We start from the raw sequence: 15,507 nt of genomic DNA, 5'->3' as shown, positions 1-15,507 counted from the left end.
TTCAGTCATTCACTGGGAGTTTTGGGAACATATGCCCCACAGATAGGAAGGACTAATGAATACATTGTATTTTTAGCCACCAACTGCATTTTCTTAATTACATTATATTTATTTATAAGAAAAATGTTTCTACTGGTTATACCCAAATAGCAGCTTTCAAAACATACTAACCTATTTTAAAATTGAAAAAAAAATTTCATACAGTTTATGAATTAGTCCACAAAGAGATCTAATTTTTAGTTGTCTAATTTTGGCCACTTAATGCAAATGATCTGCTTTTTCTACTTTTGGATCACCTTACAATTTGGTTTTAAAAAGCAACGCAACCCTGTTTTGTTTGATTAAAGAAAGACATGTATTTAATGTCCTAAAGTCTTGGCTGACTGCTATGTCAACCTCTTATGATTTGATGGCTGTTCTTTTTTTTTTTTTTAACTTGTTTTATTTTTTAAAATTTACATCCAAATTAGTTAGCATATAGTGCAACAATGATTTCAGGAGTAGATTCCTTAATGCCCGTTACCCATTTAGCCCATCCCCCCTCCCACAATCTCTCCCATAACCCTCAGTTTGTTCTTCGTATTTATGAGTCTCTTCTGTTTTCTCCCCTCCCTATTTTTATATTACGTTTGTCTCCCTTACCTTATGTTCATCTGTTTCGTCTCTTAAAGTCCTCACATGAGTGAAGTCATATGATTTTTGTCTTTGACTAATTTCACTTAGCATAATACCCTCCAGTTCCATCCACATAGTTGCAAATGGCAAGATTTCATTCTTTTTGATTGCCAAGTAATACTCCATTGCATATATATACCACCTCTTCTTTATCCATTCATACATCGATGGACATTTGGGCTCTTTCCATACTTTGGCTATTGTTGATAGTGCTGCTATAAACATGGGGGTGCATGTGTCCCTTCGAAACAGCACACCTGTATCCCGTGGATAAATGCCTAATAGTGCAATTGCTGGGTCGTAGGGTAGTTCTATTTTTGTTTTTTGAGGAATGTCCATACTGTTTTCCAGAGTGGCTGCACCGGCTTGCATTCCCACCAACAATGCAAAAGAGATCCTCTTTCTCTGCATCCTCGTCAACATCTGTTGTTGCCTGAGTTGTTAATGTTAGCCATTCTGACAGGTATAAAGTGGTATCTAAATGTGGTTTTGATTTGTATTTCCCTGATGATGAGTGATGTTGAGCATTTTTTCATGTGACGGTTGGTCATCTGGATGTCTTCTTTGGAGAAGTGTCTATTCATGTCTTTTGCCCATTTCTTCACTGGATTATTTGTTTTTTGGGGTGTTGAGTTTGATAAGTTCTCTATAGATTTTGAATACTAACCCTTTATCTGATATGTCATTTGAAAATATCTTCTACCATTCTGTTGGTTGCCTTTTAGTTTTGCTGATTGTTTCCTTTGCTGTGCAGAAGCTTTTTATTTTGATGAGGTCCCAGTAGTTCATTTTTGCTTTTGTTTCCCTTGCCTCTGGAGACATGTTGAGTAAGAAGTTGCTGCGGCCAAGATCAAAGAAGTTTTTGCCTGCTTTCTTCTCGAGGATTTTGATGGCTTCCTGTCTTACATTGAGGTCTTTCAACCACTTTGAGTTTATTTTTGTGTATGGTGCAAGAAAGGGGTCCAGGTTCATTCTTCTGCATGTCGCTGTCCAGTTTTCCCAGCACCACTTGCTGAAGAGAGTGTCTTCATTCCATTGGATATTCTTTCCTGCTTTGTCAAAGATTAGTTGGCCATATGTTTGTGGGTCCATTTCTGGGTTCTCGATTCTGTGCCATTGATCTGAGTATCTGTTCTTGTGCCAGTACCATACTGTCTTGATGATTACAGCTTTGTAGTATAGCTTGAAGTCTGGGATCATGATGCCTCCTACTTTGGTTTTGTTTTTCAAGATTGCTTTGGCTATTCGGGGTCTTTTCTGGTTCCATAGAAATTTTAGGATTGTTTGTTCTAGCTTTGTGAAGAATGCTGGTGTTATTTTGATAGGGATTGCATTGAATGTGTGGATTGCTTTGGGTATTATCGACATTTTAACAATATTTGTTCTTCCTATCCAGGAATATGGAATCTTTTTCCATTGTTTTGTGTCTTCAATTTCTTTCTTTCTTTCTTTCTATACTTCTCAGTGTGTAGATCTTTTACCTCTTTAGTTAGTTTATTCCCAGGTATTTTATGGTTTTTGATGCATCTGTAAATCGGATCGATTCCTTGATTTCTCTTTCTGTCGCTTCATTGTTGGTGTATAGGAATGCAACCGATTTCTGTGCATTGATTTTATATCCTGCAACTTTGATGAATTCATGAATCAGTTCTAGCAGTTTTTTGGTGGAATCCTTTGGGTTTTCCATATAGAGTATCATGTCATCTGCGAAGTTTGAATGTTTGACCTCCTGGCCGATTTGGGTGCCTTTTATTTCTTTGTGTTGTCTGATTGGAGGCTAGTACTATGTTGAATAACAGTGGCGAGAGTAGACATCCCTGTCTTGTTCCTAACCTTAGGGGAAAGCTCTCAGTTTTTCCCCATTGAGGATGATATTAGTGTTGGGTCGTTCATATATGGCTTTTATGATCTCGAGGTATGCTCTTTCTATTCCTACTTTGTTGAGGGTTTTTATCAAGAAAGGATGCTTTATTTTGTCAAATGCTTTCTCTGCATCTATTGAGAGGATCATATGGTTATTGTCCTTTCTTTTATTGATGTGATGAATCACGTTAATTGTTTTGCAGATATTGAACCAGCCCTGTATCCCAGGTATAAATCCCACTTGGTTGTGGTGAATAATTTTTTTAATGTATTGTTGGAGCCGGTTGGCTAATATCTTGTTGAGGATTTTTGCATCCATGTTCATCAGGGAAATTGGTATATAGTTCTCCTTTTTAGTGGGGTGTCTGTCTGGTTTTGGAATCGAGGTAATGCTGGCTTCAGAGAAAGAGTTTGGAAGTTTTCCTTCCGTTTCTATTTTTTGGAACAGCTTCAAGAGAATAGATGTTAACTCTTAAATGTTTGATAGAATTCCCCTGGAAAGCCATCTGGCCCTGGACTCTTGTTTTTTGGAAGATTTTTAATTACTAATTCAGTTTCCTTACTGGTTTTGGGTCTGTTCAAATTTTCTATTTCTTCCTGTTTCAGTTTTGGTAGTGCATATGTTTCTGGGAATTTGTCCATTTCTTCCAGATTGCCCATTTTATTGGCATATAACTGGTCATACTATTCTCTTATTATTGTTTTGATTTCTGCTGCGTTGGTTGTGATCTCTCTTTTGTTCTTGATTTTATTTATTTGGGCTTTTCCTTTTTCTTTTTGATCAGACTGGCTAGTGGTTTATCAATTTTTTTTAATTCTTTCAAAGAACCAGCTTCTGGTTTCATTAATCTGTTCTACTGTTTTTTTGGTTTCGATAGCATTAATTTCTGATCTAATCTTTATTATTTCTTGCCTTCTGCTGGTTTTGGGTTTTATTTGCTGTTCTTTTTCCAGCTCCTTAAGGCATAAGGTTAGGTTGTGTATCTGAGATCTTTCTTCCTTCTTTAGGAAGGCCTAGATTGCTATATACTTTCCTCTTATGACCACCTTTGCTGCGTCCCAGGGGTTTTGGGTTGTGGTGTTGTCATGTTCATTGACTTCCATATACTTTTTAATTTCCTGTTTAACTTCTTGGTTGGCCCATTCATTCTTCAGTAGGATGTTCTTTAGTCTCCAAGTATTTGTTACCTTTCCACATTTTTTCTTGTGCTTGATTTCGAGTTTCATAGCATTGTGGTCTGAAAATATGCACGGTATGATCTTGATCTTTTTGTACTTACTTAGGGCTGATTTGTGTCCCAGTATATGGTCTATTCTGGAGAATGTTTCATGTGCACTGGAGAACAATGTATATTCTGCTGCTTTAGGATGAAATGTTTTGAATATATCTGTTAAGTCCATCTGGTCCAGTGTGTCATTCAAAGCCATTGTTTCCTTGTTGATTTTTTGATTAGATGATCTGTCCATTACTGTGAGTGGGGTGTTGAAGTCTCCTACTATTATGTTATTACTATCGGTGAGTTTCTTTATGTTTGTGACTAATTGATGTATATATTTGGATGCTGCCACATTTGGTGCATAAATGTTTACAATTGTTAGGTCTTCTTGGTGGATAGACCCCTTGATTGTGATATAATGCCCTTCTGCATCTCTGGATCAGTCTTTATTTTAAAGTCTAGATTGTCTGATATAAGTATGGCTACTCCGGCCTTCTTTTATTGACGATTAGCATGATAGATGGTTCTCCATCCCCTTATTTTCAATCTGAAGGTGTCTTTAGGTCTAAAGTGGGTTTCTTATAAACAGCATATAGATGGATCTTGTTTTCTTTTCCATTCTGTTACCCTGTGTCTTCTGATTGGAGCATTGAGTCCATGATGTTTAGATTGAGTACTGAAAGATATGAATTTATTGCCATTATGATGTTTGTAGAATTGGAGTTTCTGGTGGTGTTCTCTGGTCCCTTCTAATATTTGTTGCTTTTGATATATAGACATACATACATATGTACACATACTTTTTTTCCACCCTTTCTCCCCTCAGAGTCCCCCTTAAAATGTCTTGTAGGGCTGGTTTAGTGGCCACAGACTCCTTTAATTTTTGTTTTTCTGGGAAACTTTTTTATCTCTCCTTCTATTTTGAACGATAGCCTTGCTGGATAAGGAACTCTTGGCTGCATATTTTTCTGATTCAGCACACTGAATATATCCTGCCATTCCCTTGTGGTCTGCCAAGTTTCTGTGGATAGGTGTGCTGCAAACCTGATGTGTCTTCCCTTGTAGGTTAAGGACTTTTTTCCCTTGCTGCATTCATGAGTCTCTCCTTTCCTGAGAATTTTGTGAATTTGACTATGATATGCCTTGTTGATGGTCAGTTTTTGTTGAATCTAATGGGAGTCCTCTGTGCATCCTAGTATTTGATGTCTGTGTCTTTTCCCAGGTTAGGAACGTTTTCCCCTATGACTTGCTCACATAACCCTTCTACCCCTATTTCTCTCTCTTCCTCTTCTGGGGCTCCTATGATTCTGATATTGTTCCTTTTTAATGAGTCACTGATTTCTCTAATTCTTACATCATGCTCTTTTGCCTTAATCTTCCTCTTTTTTTCTGCTTCATTATTCTCTGTAAGTTTGTCCTCTATATCACTGATTCTCTGTTCTGCCTCATCCATCCTTGCCGCCGCTGCATCCATCCGTGATTGCAGCTCAGTTATAGCATTGTTAATTTCATTCTGACCATTTTTTACTTATTTTATCTCTACAGAAAGGTATTCTAATCTATTTTTGACTCCAGCTAGTATTCTTATTATCGTGATTCTAAATTGTGGTTCAGACATCCTGATTGTATCTGTGTTAATTAAATTCCTGGCTATTGTTTCTTTGTGCTCTTTCTTTTGGGGTGAATTCCTTCGTTTTGTCATTTTGAAGGGAGAAAAGATATTAATGAGATAGAAAATTAAAATTTTAAATAATATTAAAATTTTTAAAATATTAAAATTAAGAACTTAAAAATACACACACACACAAAGACACAAAATCTAATAAATGATGGTAGATCCTAGGTGTGTTTTGGTCTGGGTGTTGAAAGTGGTTTGACAGATTAGAGAAAAAAAAGGGGGGGGGGGAAATTGAGAGTTTGAAAAAATGAATACACTGAAGTAGACTAAAATGAGATGATGGGAGTAAAGGAGGATTTGAAAAAATTTACACAAAAGTAAAGAATATGGTAGGAAAATAAGTAAAGAAAAATACTTTTAATAAAAATTAAAAATAAAAAAGGAATTTTTTCTCTTTCTGTATTCCAGAAAAAGAAAAGAAACAATAAAGAAAAAAAATTAAAAAAATGAAATTGTTCGAAAATTTAAAAAGTGAATACACTGTAGTAGACTAAAATAAAATGATGGAAGTAAAATAGAATTTTAAAAAATTTACATAAAAGCAAAAAAAATAGTAAACAATTAAAGAAAAATATTTTTAATAGAAATTGAAAGTAAAAATGAAGTTTTTCACTTTCTGCATTCAAGAAAAAGAAAAAAAGAGAAAAAAGAAAACAAGTCAATCATTTGATAATTTGAAAAGGTGAATACACTGAAGTAGACTAAAATAGAATGATGGAAGTAAGATAGAATTTGAAAAAAATTACCCAAAAGTAAAAAATATAGTAAAAAAAAATTAAACAAAAATATTTTTAATAAAAATTGAAAATAAAAATGAAATTTTTTTCTTTCTGTATTCAGAGAAAGAATAGTGTAGAAGAGAAAAAAAAAACAAAATTGAATAGATAGACCTGCTAGCAGATTGAAATAGTATTGAAATTACTTTGTTTTCCCCTAGAATTCAGACTATGTAGCCCTTTATAGTCCATAAACCAAGTAGGCGGTGAGACTTGTGTTCTTCAAGAACGAGGTTGGCCCAGTTGGGCAGGGCTCAGTGTAACGGCTCCGTTCTCCAATAAATGGCGCTGCTAGCCTACTTGGGTGGATTGTTGCGGCACTCATACGTGCTTATGTGCATGTGCGAGAGCGGTGAAAATGGCATCACCCAGCTACCCAGTCTCTAGTATCGGAACTCTGTTCTCTCCGATCAGCAATTGCGCACCCGTCCTCTGTCTTCAGCTTTCGTCCACTCCCCGCCTTTTCACTGTCTGTGACCAAGCCCCAGGCAGTACCTCTCTCCCAAGTTTTGTCTCAGATGCGGCTGTTTTCCCCAGCCCCTTGCTTCTGAAGGACTGCGGCTTTTACCCCTTCCGCCCTCCTGCTGGAGGGTCTCACCGAGCAGTGGCTGAATGCCAACTGCACCCAGGAACGCCTGCTGGACCCTGCTGCTGCCGGTCCCCTGAGACTGCAGCCAGGTGCCAACCTGCTGCAGAAAAATTTCACGAGATAGTGTGGCAGCAGGTTTTCAGGGATTATGGAAAATCACAGCACACATCTGGCACCAGGCTTCACTCGTAAGGACCTTGTTCCGGCACCAGCGAAGGTGACCTTTTTCTGGGGTCCGCTGGAACCAGGTGGCTTCAACAGTCTCTACCAAATGTCCTTCCAGCAGTGGAACCGCTTTTCCCCATGTGGCTCGAGAACCTCCCGGACCCCACTCTGTCCCTGTGTATTCTCTCTTCCCACCAGAGCACCACCAGGTATCAAGCTGCGGAGTTGCTGCCTTTGCACTCCCCTTGTTTACAGTCTTAATGGAATTTAAACACTCTCCTTTCTCCTTTCTCCTTTTTTAGTTTAGTCCCTGAGGCTGTTTCCAATTTTCCACTTTCTCTCCAGCTGTTTTTGGGGAGGGGTGCTTTTCCCATATTCTCCCCTGCCCCAGTCTCTGTCCTCTCTGCCTGCAAAGGTGGCTCCCTGCCTGCAGCCACCTTCTCTCTCCCCAAGTTCATCTCCCTGCGCCACGTACCTGCTGAATTCTGTGGTGCAGTTTGTGCGGATTGTTGTGTTAATTCGCCAATCAGTGTTCTAGGTGTGTAGGATGGTTTAGTGTTGGTCTGGCTGTATTTCATGGATGCAAGACACACAAAAAACTTATATGCGTGCTGTTCTGCCATCTCGGCTCCTCCCCTGCATTGTTTTTTACATTAAAAATATTTTGCCACAGAAAAAGCTTTAAATTTTTTGTCCTCTTTTTCCTCTTTTTAAAACATTAGATTTTCAGGGCAGAAGATAATGAATATAATTAAGCTGATATTTAATAGGAAGAAGAAAGGATACAAATGGTAAAGCAATTACTTTAAGCCTTCAGCTCTCCAGTCATGGGAGAGCCATGCTTTTTTTTTTTTTTTTTTTTTTTTTTTTTTTTAATGCTTATGTAGTTTTGAGAGAGAGAGACAGAGCTAAAACAGGGGAGGGCAGAGAGAGAGGAAGACACAGAAGCCAAGCCAGACTTCAGGCTCTGAACTGTCAGTACAGAGCCTGACTCGGGGCTCAAACCCACGGACCGTGAGATCATGACCTGAGCCAAAGTTGGATACTTAACCGACTAAGCCACCTAGGCACCCCAAAGAGCCATGCTTTTGAAGTCATGCTTCAAAACCAAAGGATCTGCTTTTTCCGCACTTAAATTTCCATAGTATTTTAACATTGCTTTATTAGAGCACTTACCTATTGTGCATTAGAAAGTTCTTCTGGCCCATCTGTTATTATCTAAGCCTAACATTTTACTCCAGCAATTAGTTCCATTCCTTTTGGTGCAGGGCTTTGCTGCTGCCTCAGCTGTGTGAAACATGTGCAAGAACCCACTTAGCCATTCTCACACGTAAACTGCCCTGGATGTGTGAGGTAGCTAATACCACATGGGGCAACTCTTGAACAAGGAGGATGGGAGACAGTGGTTAAATACTTTTCTCTTTTGTTCTTCAGGTTGGCATTTCTGAGGTCCCTCGTCAGAGGGTTACTAAAGGGATCACACTCCAGTTGCCAACTAATAACAGCAGCAGTGGTGAACTAATAACACATTTTATATTGCCTTTTCTTCATTTCCTGTTCTGCTCTTCCTACTTCCCTACTCCTGTTTGCAATTACTTCACTAAAATCATCCTACATGCAAGCTCTCATCCCAGGTCTCTTTTATGGGGAATTCAGGCTAAGTCAATTGTTACCTGAAGTGACCCTAGAAAGGAGCCTGTCAGGATGGGAATCAGGTCTGAATCACTCAAGGCAATGCAGCGATAGGGACACTATTGGTGGTGGTGATGACTCCAGTGTAACATCACAGTTACTAAGACTATCTCCAGTGGTAGACTGGCTTGAGGAGCCAGTGAAGGCGAAACATCTGTATAAGTGATAGGTAGCACTTGGCATAGAGACAGTGGCAATAATAAAGACTGAAGTTCATGGTTTCTTTTCTTTTTAAAATTATTCTGATATTGAAATAATTTTATTTTATATTTCTCCGTTAATAAAAAATAACAATTTAGAATTTGGAGAGGATTCTGGGAAGATGGTGGAATAGAAAGCACCAGGAATCTCTCTCCCCACCTAGACAACAGTTGCACTGGTGGAATTACCTGATAAAACTTTTCTTTTTTTAAATTGTGAAATCTGTTGAAGGTGGACTTGACTGCTTTTTGATAAAGTCTTTAGACTGACTCGAGAAAAAAATAAGCAACTACAAACTCAGGGTACACTGTGAGCATCAGAAAAATGCATCTCAGTGTTTGAAAAGCACAAACACTATGGAAACTCAAACTCAAGGTTTAATGGTAACGATAGCTACACTGCTGAATACTGAGCCTTGACAGGTCTCCTATTTTGAAATGAGAGATCTCTAATGGAAAGAGTGGTATCCATGACCTGGGGTGGGGACATTTGTGTGGATGAACCTCTTCTGGTGTATTTTGAATGCCAGATTTTTCTTCACTCTCTAGGCTGGCAGAAGCAGGTCCTTTAACCTTGTTAGAGGCAATTATCATCAACTTGCCTTGATAGTCCACCCAAAACCCCACCTGAAGCAAGTGTCTCTTAAGTAATCCTTGTTCTCATAATATGTCATCTCTTCACCAGACTTAAAATAAGGTTCAGACTACAGCCCTTTGCAAGGCATAGTAGAAATAATAAGTACATGCTGTGACAAGTATTGTGCACACTGAAAGGATACAGGACCTGGAACAAGGGGAGAACATGGAGAGCATCTAAAAAAGTATGTGTGGCTGGAAAGGGAAAATGTATGTTGACATGGGTTGTTAAACTGGGAGCTTAACATCTTGACAAGGACATCTGGAACTTGTCTTAATATGCTACTGAACTGAATTCTTGAAGTTGGATGAAATGGTGGCTTATAGTATATGAAGCAGAAATGCTAAAATTGCCTTGTTGGAGAATCGAGGAAAAGTCAAAGACTTGGAGAGATGATAATGTTATGATATTAGACTATAAATGTAGGATGTTATATGAGGCCAGAGAACCTACCATCTGACTATGTTTATGTCAAGGAGAATAGAATAGAAGAGACTAGAGAGGAACATTATCATTCTTGAGAAACTCAGTTGTGATCTGGATAACTATAGGTAGCCTCTGTAGCCCAGGACTGAATAGGCAGTGTTGGCATAGAACTGGGATGTCTAGTGTTGATGGGTATGATAAATTTCCAGAATATCAGATTCCTAGGGAGACACGAATTAACAGAAGCTATGAGAATGTAATTACTATAATGAGCAGCAGGGCTGGAGGTGGCAGTCAGGGTGCATTAACATCAGATATCCATGACTTTAGCTAATAGTTTAAGGTGTACCTAAGAGTGATATGGGTAGCTAGCCAACTTGACTTATATACCAGAAAAAAAAAAATTGAGAGCTGGTGGGCAGCAGGCTATTTTCAGCTCTTGGAATAGATCATTTTGATTTGTTACCCTTTCTGTAGATTTAATCCAGTTTTCAAACCCAGGTCCTATTGACTGAAAGAAAAGCTGGATCTTGTTAATAAAATAACCAGAAATTTTGCTCCAAGAGTATATGATAAATATCCTCCTAATTCTTCCCCAGGGAGATATGTGGACATTTAACCAAATAACTCTAGTCTGAAGAAAGGTGACTACTAAGACATTTGGGATTGCTGAAAAAGGTAAATTCAGTGACTAAGTTCACACTGATAGTGAGGGACCTGAATTGCCATTATGGCCCTCTATTAGAATGGGACACGTGGAGACCAGGTGATCAAGGGAATCATGGTTAAGAACATCTCATAGTGCATCCAGTATGTCCACCTCCCACCCTGAGGTCATTCCTAGGAGCAGGAGAGGGTATTGCAGCAGTTTTGACCATGGTGCGATTGGCCCTGTCACCGTTTATTACATGTATACGTTGTTTTAAGAGTTTATTCTTATTTTGGATCTAGGAACAAATGTTCAAGATCCATCAGTTTAAAGTGTTTACAGAACACTAGCTTTAAACACTTTGGTTTTCACAGTATTATCTTTTGGGTAACTAGTTAATATCTAAAATATTTTCAATGATTAGTGACTGGAGGGGAATGTTACATTTAAAAGTGACTCCAGGGACACCTGGGTGGCTAGTTGGTTAAGCATCCAACTTTGGCTCAGGTCTTGCGGTTTGTGAATTTGAGCCCCACATCAGGCTCTGTGCTGGCAGCTTGCTCAGAGCCTGGAGTCTGGTCTGGATTCTGTCTCTCTTTTTCTCTGCTCCTGCCGCACTCACACTCTGTCTCTGTCTCTCTCAAAAATAAACATTAAAAGTGGCTCCAGTGTAGCTTAAAAGCTAAGGGAAGAAAAACAGCCTTCTACTTTACTCTTCAATTTGATTTTATTTATAATTTGAAAAAAAAAAACCAGATTAGATAGATAGATAGGACTTGCATATACAGAGCCTCAAATTTTAAATATATTTATTGGAAGTGGTTCCTTTTCACAATCTATAGTTCCTTTTCTAATCTATAAATTAAGAAGCTTTGGTTACAAATAAAAGTAAGTTCAGCTCAAACCAGCTTAAACAGTAAAAGGATATACAGCAGACTTCACAGTTTGATGTAGAGGTTGATAATTGCACTGTGTAATCAGGTTTCTAGGTCCATTTATATGAGGTTTTCTTGGTTTCCCATATTCTAGGTCATCTTCATCTAAAGACAACTTATTTTTGTATATGAAGTAACTGGGTATTACAGACCTCACAATGACAAACCACAAATCCAGTGCAAGAGAAAATACTCAGTGATTTTTGCCACTATTCTAGATACTTTCCTCATATTTTAGAAATTACAGAGTCTTTTGCAGTCTGGATTTGGTAGTTATATCCCCATGCTTTCATCTGCCTCCTATATTTTCTGTGAATTACATCTAGAAGCTTGATTATATTCAGGTTCAATTTCTGGTAAAAATATCTCATAGATGGTGTTGCATTCTTCTGTCAGGAGATGCATAATGACTGGTTGTCTCCATTTTGTGATATTAGATGCCACTAGGTGAGTATTGCCTAAATTCATGAATTCATTAGGGCTTATAAAATGTTGATAATCCAGTTTTGTCATTATTACATATTTCTTAGCTGGAGTACTTCTATTAAGAAAAATGATCCCAATTCAACTATAGGATACCAAGAAGCACTGTTTTTACAGGATAATACTTGATTATTTTATTTAGCAGTTCTATGAATAATTGGTTCTATGGCAGTCTACAAAGATGACCAATGAGATTTTTTAAATTATCTCTCAGCCTTCCAGGGAAGATGGTGGAATAGGATGATCCTGGCTTCACCTGTCCCACAGATACAACAAGATAACACCACACCAGTCCTAATAGAAAACAACCTGAAGACTGGCAGAACAGACACTCCACAGCTAGATGTAGAGAAGAGGCCACGTCAAAGAGGGTAGGAAGGGCAGAGAGACTTTTGGGAGCCAAAGTGATCTGCAGGACTGTCCATAGGAGGGAGGGATGACATGGGGCACAGAGAAGGGAGAGGAACAGACCCCATTCCAATCACCCCTGGCACAGGGACCTGCACTGGGAAGATGAATCCCATAACATTTGGCTTTGAAAACCAGAAGGGCCTGGCTTCATGAATTTTTATAATCAATGGGGCCCAACACTTGGAACTTTAAAAATCAGTAGGCTTTCCTCTGGAAGAGCTGGAGGACAATAGGAAGCAGTCTCTGCCTTTAAAGAGACAGCAGAGCAAACAGCCCTGCTGAGATACAGCACAAAAGCATCAGTTTGAAAAATACCTGGGGTATACAGGAAGATTTATTTAATAATCTCAGAGCATGTGCTGGAGGGGCAGGGAGCTTTAGGAGACTTCTCTAAGAGCAAATGGCATGTGCCACTTCCCTCCCCTGTACTCCAGACCCCACGCAGACACCTGTACGAATCAGTGCAATGAAAACACCCTCCACCTAGCTTGCTAACAGCACATCCTGTTCCACGTACTTCTTCAGATCCACCCCCTCCAAACCAACCAGGTTTCACAGGAGTTTTCCCAGGCAGATGCAGGTCCTCTCCCACAGCAGACCTGTGTAGACCTTGCTGACACCAAGTGCCCCAACCCCTTCTCCTTCTCCTGCAGACACAGCCTCCAACATGCCTTTCACATGAGTTCATCCAAAGTGGTGCCACAAGCCTGGCAGTGTGCAAGCAGCCCCAGCAGGGGCCAGCAGCACCCCAAAGTGACTCCTGCCCCAGGAAGAGGGGAAGTTAACCACACACAGCAGTCTGATTGTGGCTTCAGCAGTGGGCTGGGGGCAGATATCTGGTCTGACTTCTGGCGCTGCCCACCAATGAAAGCTTCCTAGAGGACAACACAGGGAGAGCACCCTACAGTTTGGTGCTACTACACCTCTAGAAAGCACCTGGTCTTACTCAACTCAAGCCCAAGGCAGCCCCATACTGACTCCAAAACAACACAGGGACCAAACAGTGCCCATAACAGGCAAAAAGAACCATTGTAAACAACTGGACTGAAGGCAAACATGGTTTACCAATAATAGTAGGGCACATGCAGCACACATAGGAGTTACCTCTGAAGTGCCAGGTTCTGGTGAACATGGGACACTGAACTACAGGACACTACAGAAACTTCTTCACAAGGACACTGCTTTTAAGAGGAGGAGACACAGCTGACTTTTCTGACACACAGAAACAGACACAGACAGACAAAATGAGGAGACAAAGGAATATGTTCCAAATGAAAGAACAGGACAAAATCATAGCAAGATAGCTAAGCAAAATACAGGTAAGCAATATGCCTGTTAGAGAATTTAAAGTCATGGTCATAAAGATACTCACTGGACTTGAGAAAGGAGTGGAGGACCTCAGAGAGACCCCTAACAAAGAGACAGACAATATAAAAAAGAACCAATCAGAGATGAAGAACTCAACTGAAATTAAAAATACCCTAGGTGGAATAAATGGTAGATGAGAGGAAGCAGAGGAATGGATCAGTGACCTGGAGAACAGAGTAATAGAAAGCAATCAAGCTAAATAGGAAAGAGAAAAAAAAAATAATAAATGGAAATAGTTTAAGGGAACTCAGTGACACCATTAAGAACAATAACATTTGCATTGTAGGGATTCCAGGAGAAGAGAGAGAAAAGGAGGCAAAAAAAAATTTATTTGAAGAAATGATAGCTGAAAATTCTCCCAAATATAGGGAAGGAAACGGGTCCAGAAGGCACAGAGAATCCCCAACAAAATTAACCCAAGGAGGTCCACACCAAGACATGTAGTAATTAAAATGCAAAATGTATTGATAAAGAATTTTACAAACAGCAAGAGAAGACAGTTACATACAAGAGAAACCTCATGGGACACCTGAGTGGCTCAGTGGTTGATCATTTGTCTTCGGCTGAGGTCATGATCTCACAGTTCATGAATTCAAGACCCACACTGGGCTGGCTGCTGTCAGCACAGAGCCTGCTTCAGATCCTCTGGCCCCATTTCTCTGCCCCTTCTTCATTTGCAGTCTCTCTCAAAAATAAATAAACATTAAAAAAAATATATATATATATATATACACACACACACATATGAAATATGATTTGAAAAAGAGAGAGATACGTCATAAGGCTGTCATTGGGAATGGAAGGAGAAAGAGTTTTCCCAGACAAACATAAGTGAAAGGAGTTTATCACCACTAAACCAGCCTTAAAAGAAATGATAAAGAGGGCTTTGTGAGTGGAAAGGAAAGATCACAAGCAAGAGTAAGGAAAACAGGAAGTACAAAAGCAATGAAATTAAGTATATCCAAAAATTTCAGTGAAGGAATTCACAAAATAAATGGATATAAAGTATGACATACCTAAAACTTCAGGAGGCCAGGAGTAAAAATTTGGTGCTTTCAGAAGGTGTTCAAACTTAAACGACCATCATTTTAATATAGACTGCTATATGCATAAGATGTTATATATAAACCTAATGGTAACCACAAATCAGAATCCTATAATAGATATGCTAAAGAGAAAGGGATGCAAATATATCAGTAAAGAAACCCAGCAAACTGTGAGAGAAGAAAGCAAGAGAAGAGAGGAACAGACAAGAATTACAAAAACAACCATAAAACAAGTAATAAAATGGCAATAAGTTACTTACCTATCAATAATTACTTTGAATGTAAATGGATTGAATGTTCCAATCAAAAGACGTAGGGTGACTGAATGGATTAAAAAACCGAGACCCATCTATATACTGCCTACAAGAGACTCATTTCAGATCTGAAGACACACGCAGATTGAAAGTGAGGGATGGAAAAGTGAGGGATGGAAAAGCATTTATCATGCAAATGAAAGTGAAAGGAAAGCTAGAATATCAATATGTACATCAACAAAAGAGACTGTAAAACAAAGACTGTAACAAGAGACAAGGACACTACATAATCATAAAAGGAACAAACACTGTATCATAATAAAGGGGACAATCCAACAAGAAGATGTAACAATTGTAAATATTTATGTGCCCAACAGAGGAGCACACAAATACATAAGGCAGCTAATAATAACCATAAAGGAAGTAATTGATAGTAATACAAT

Source organism: Prionailurus bengalensis, chromosome B1, assembly GCF_016509475.1.
Source record: "Prionailurus bengalensis isolate Pbe53 chromosome B1, Fcat_Pben_1.1_paternal_pri, whole genome shotgun sequence".
Classification (NCBI taxonomy): domain Eukaryota; kingdom Metazoa; phylum Chordata; class Mammalia; order Carnivora; family Felidae; genus Prionailurus; species Prionailurus bengalensis.
This window is presented reverse-complemented; position numbering follows the sequence as displayed.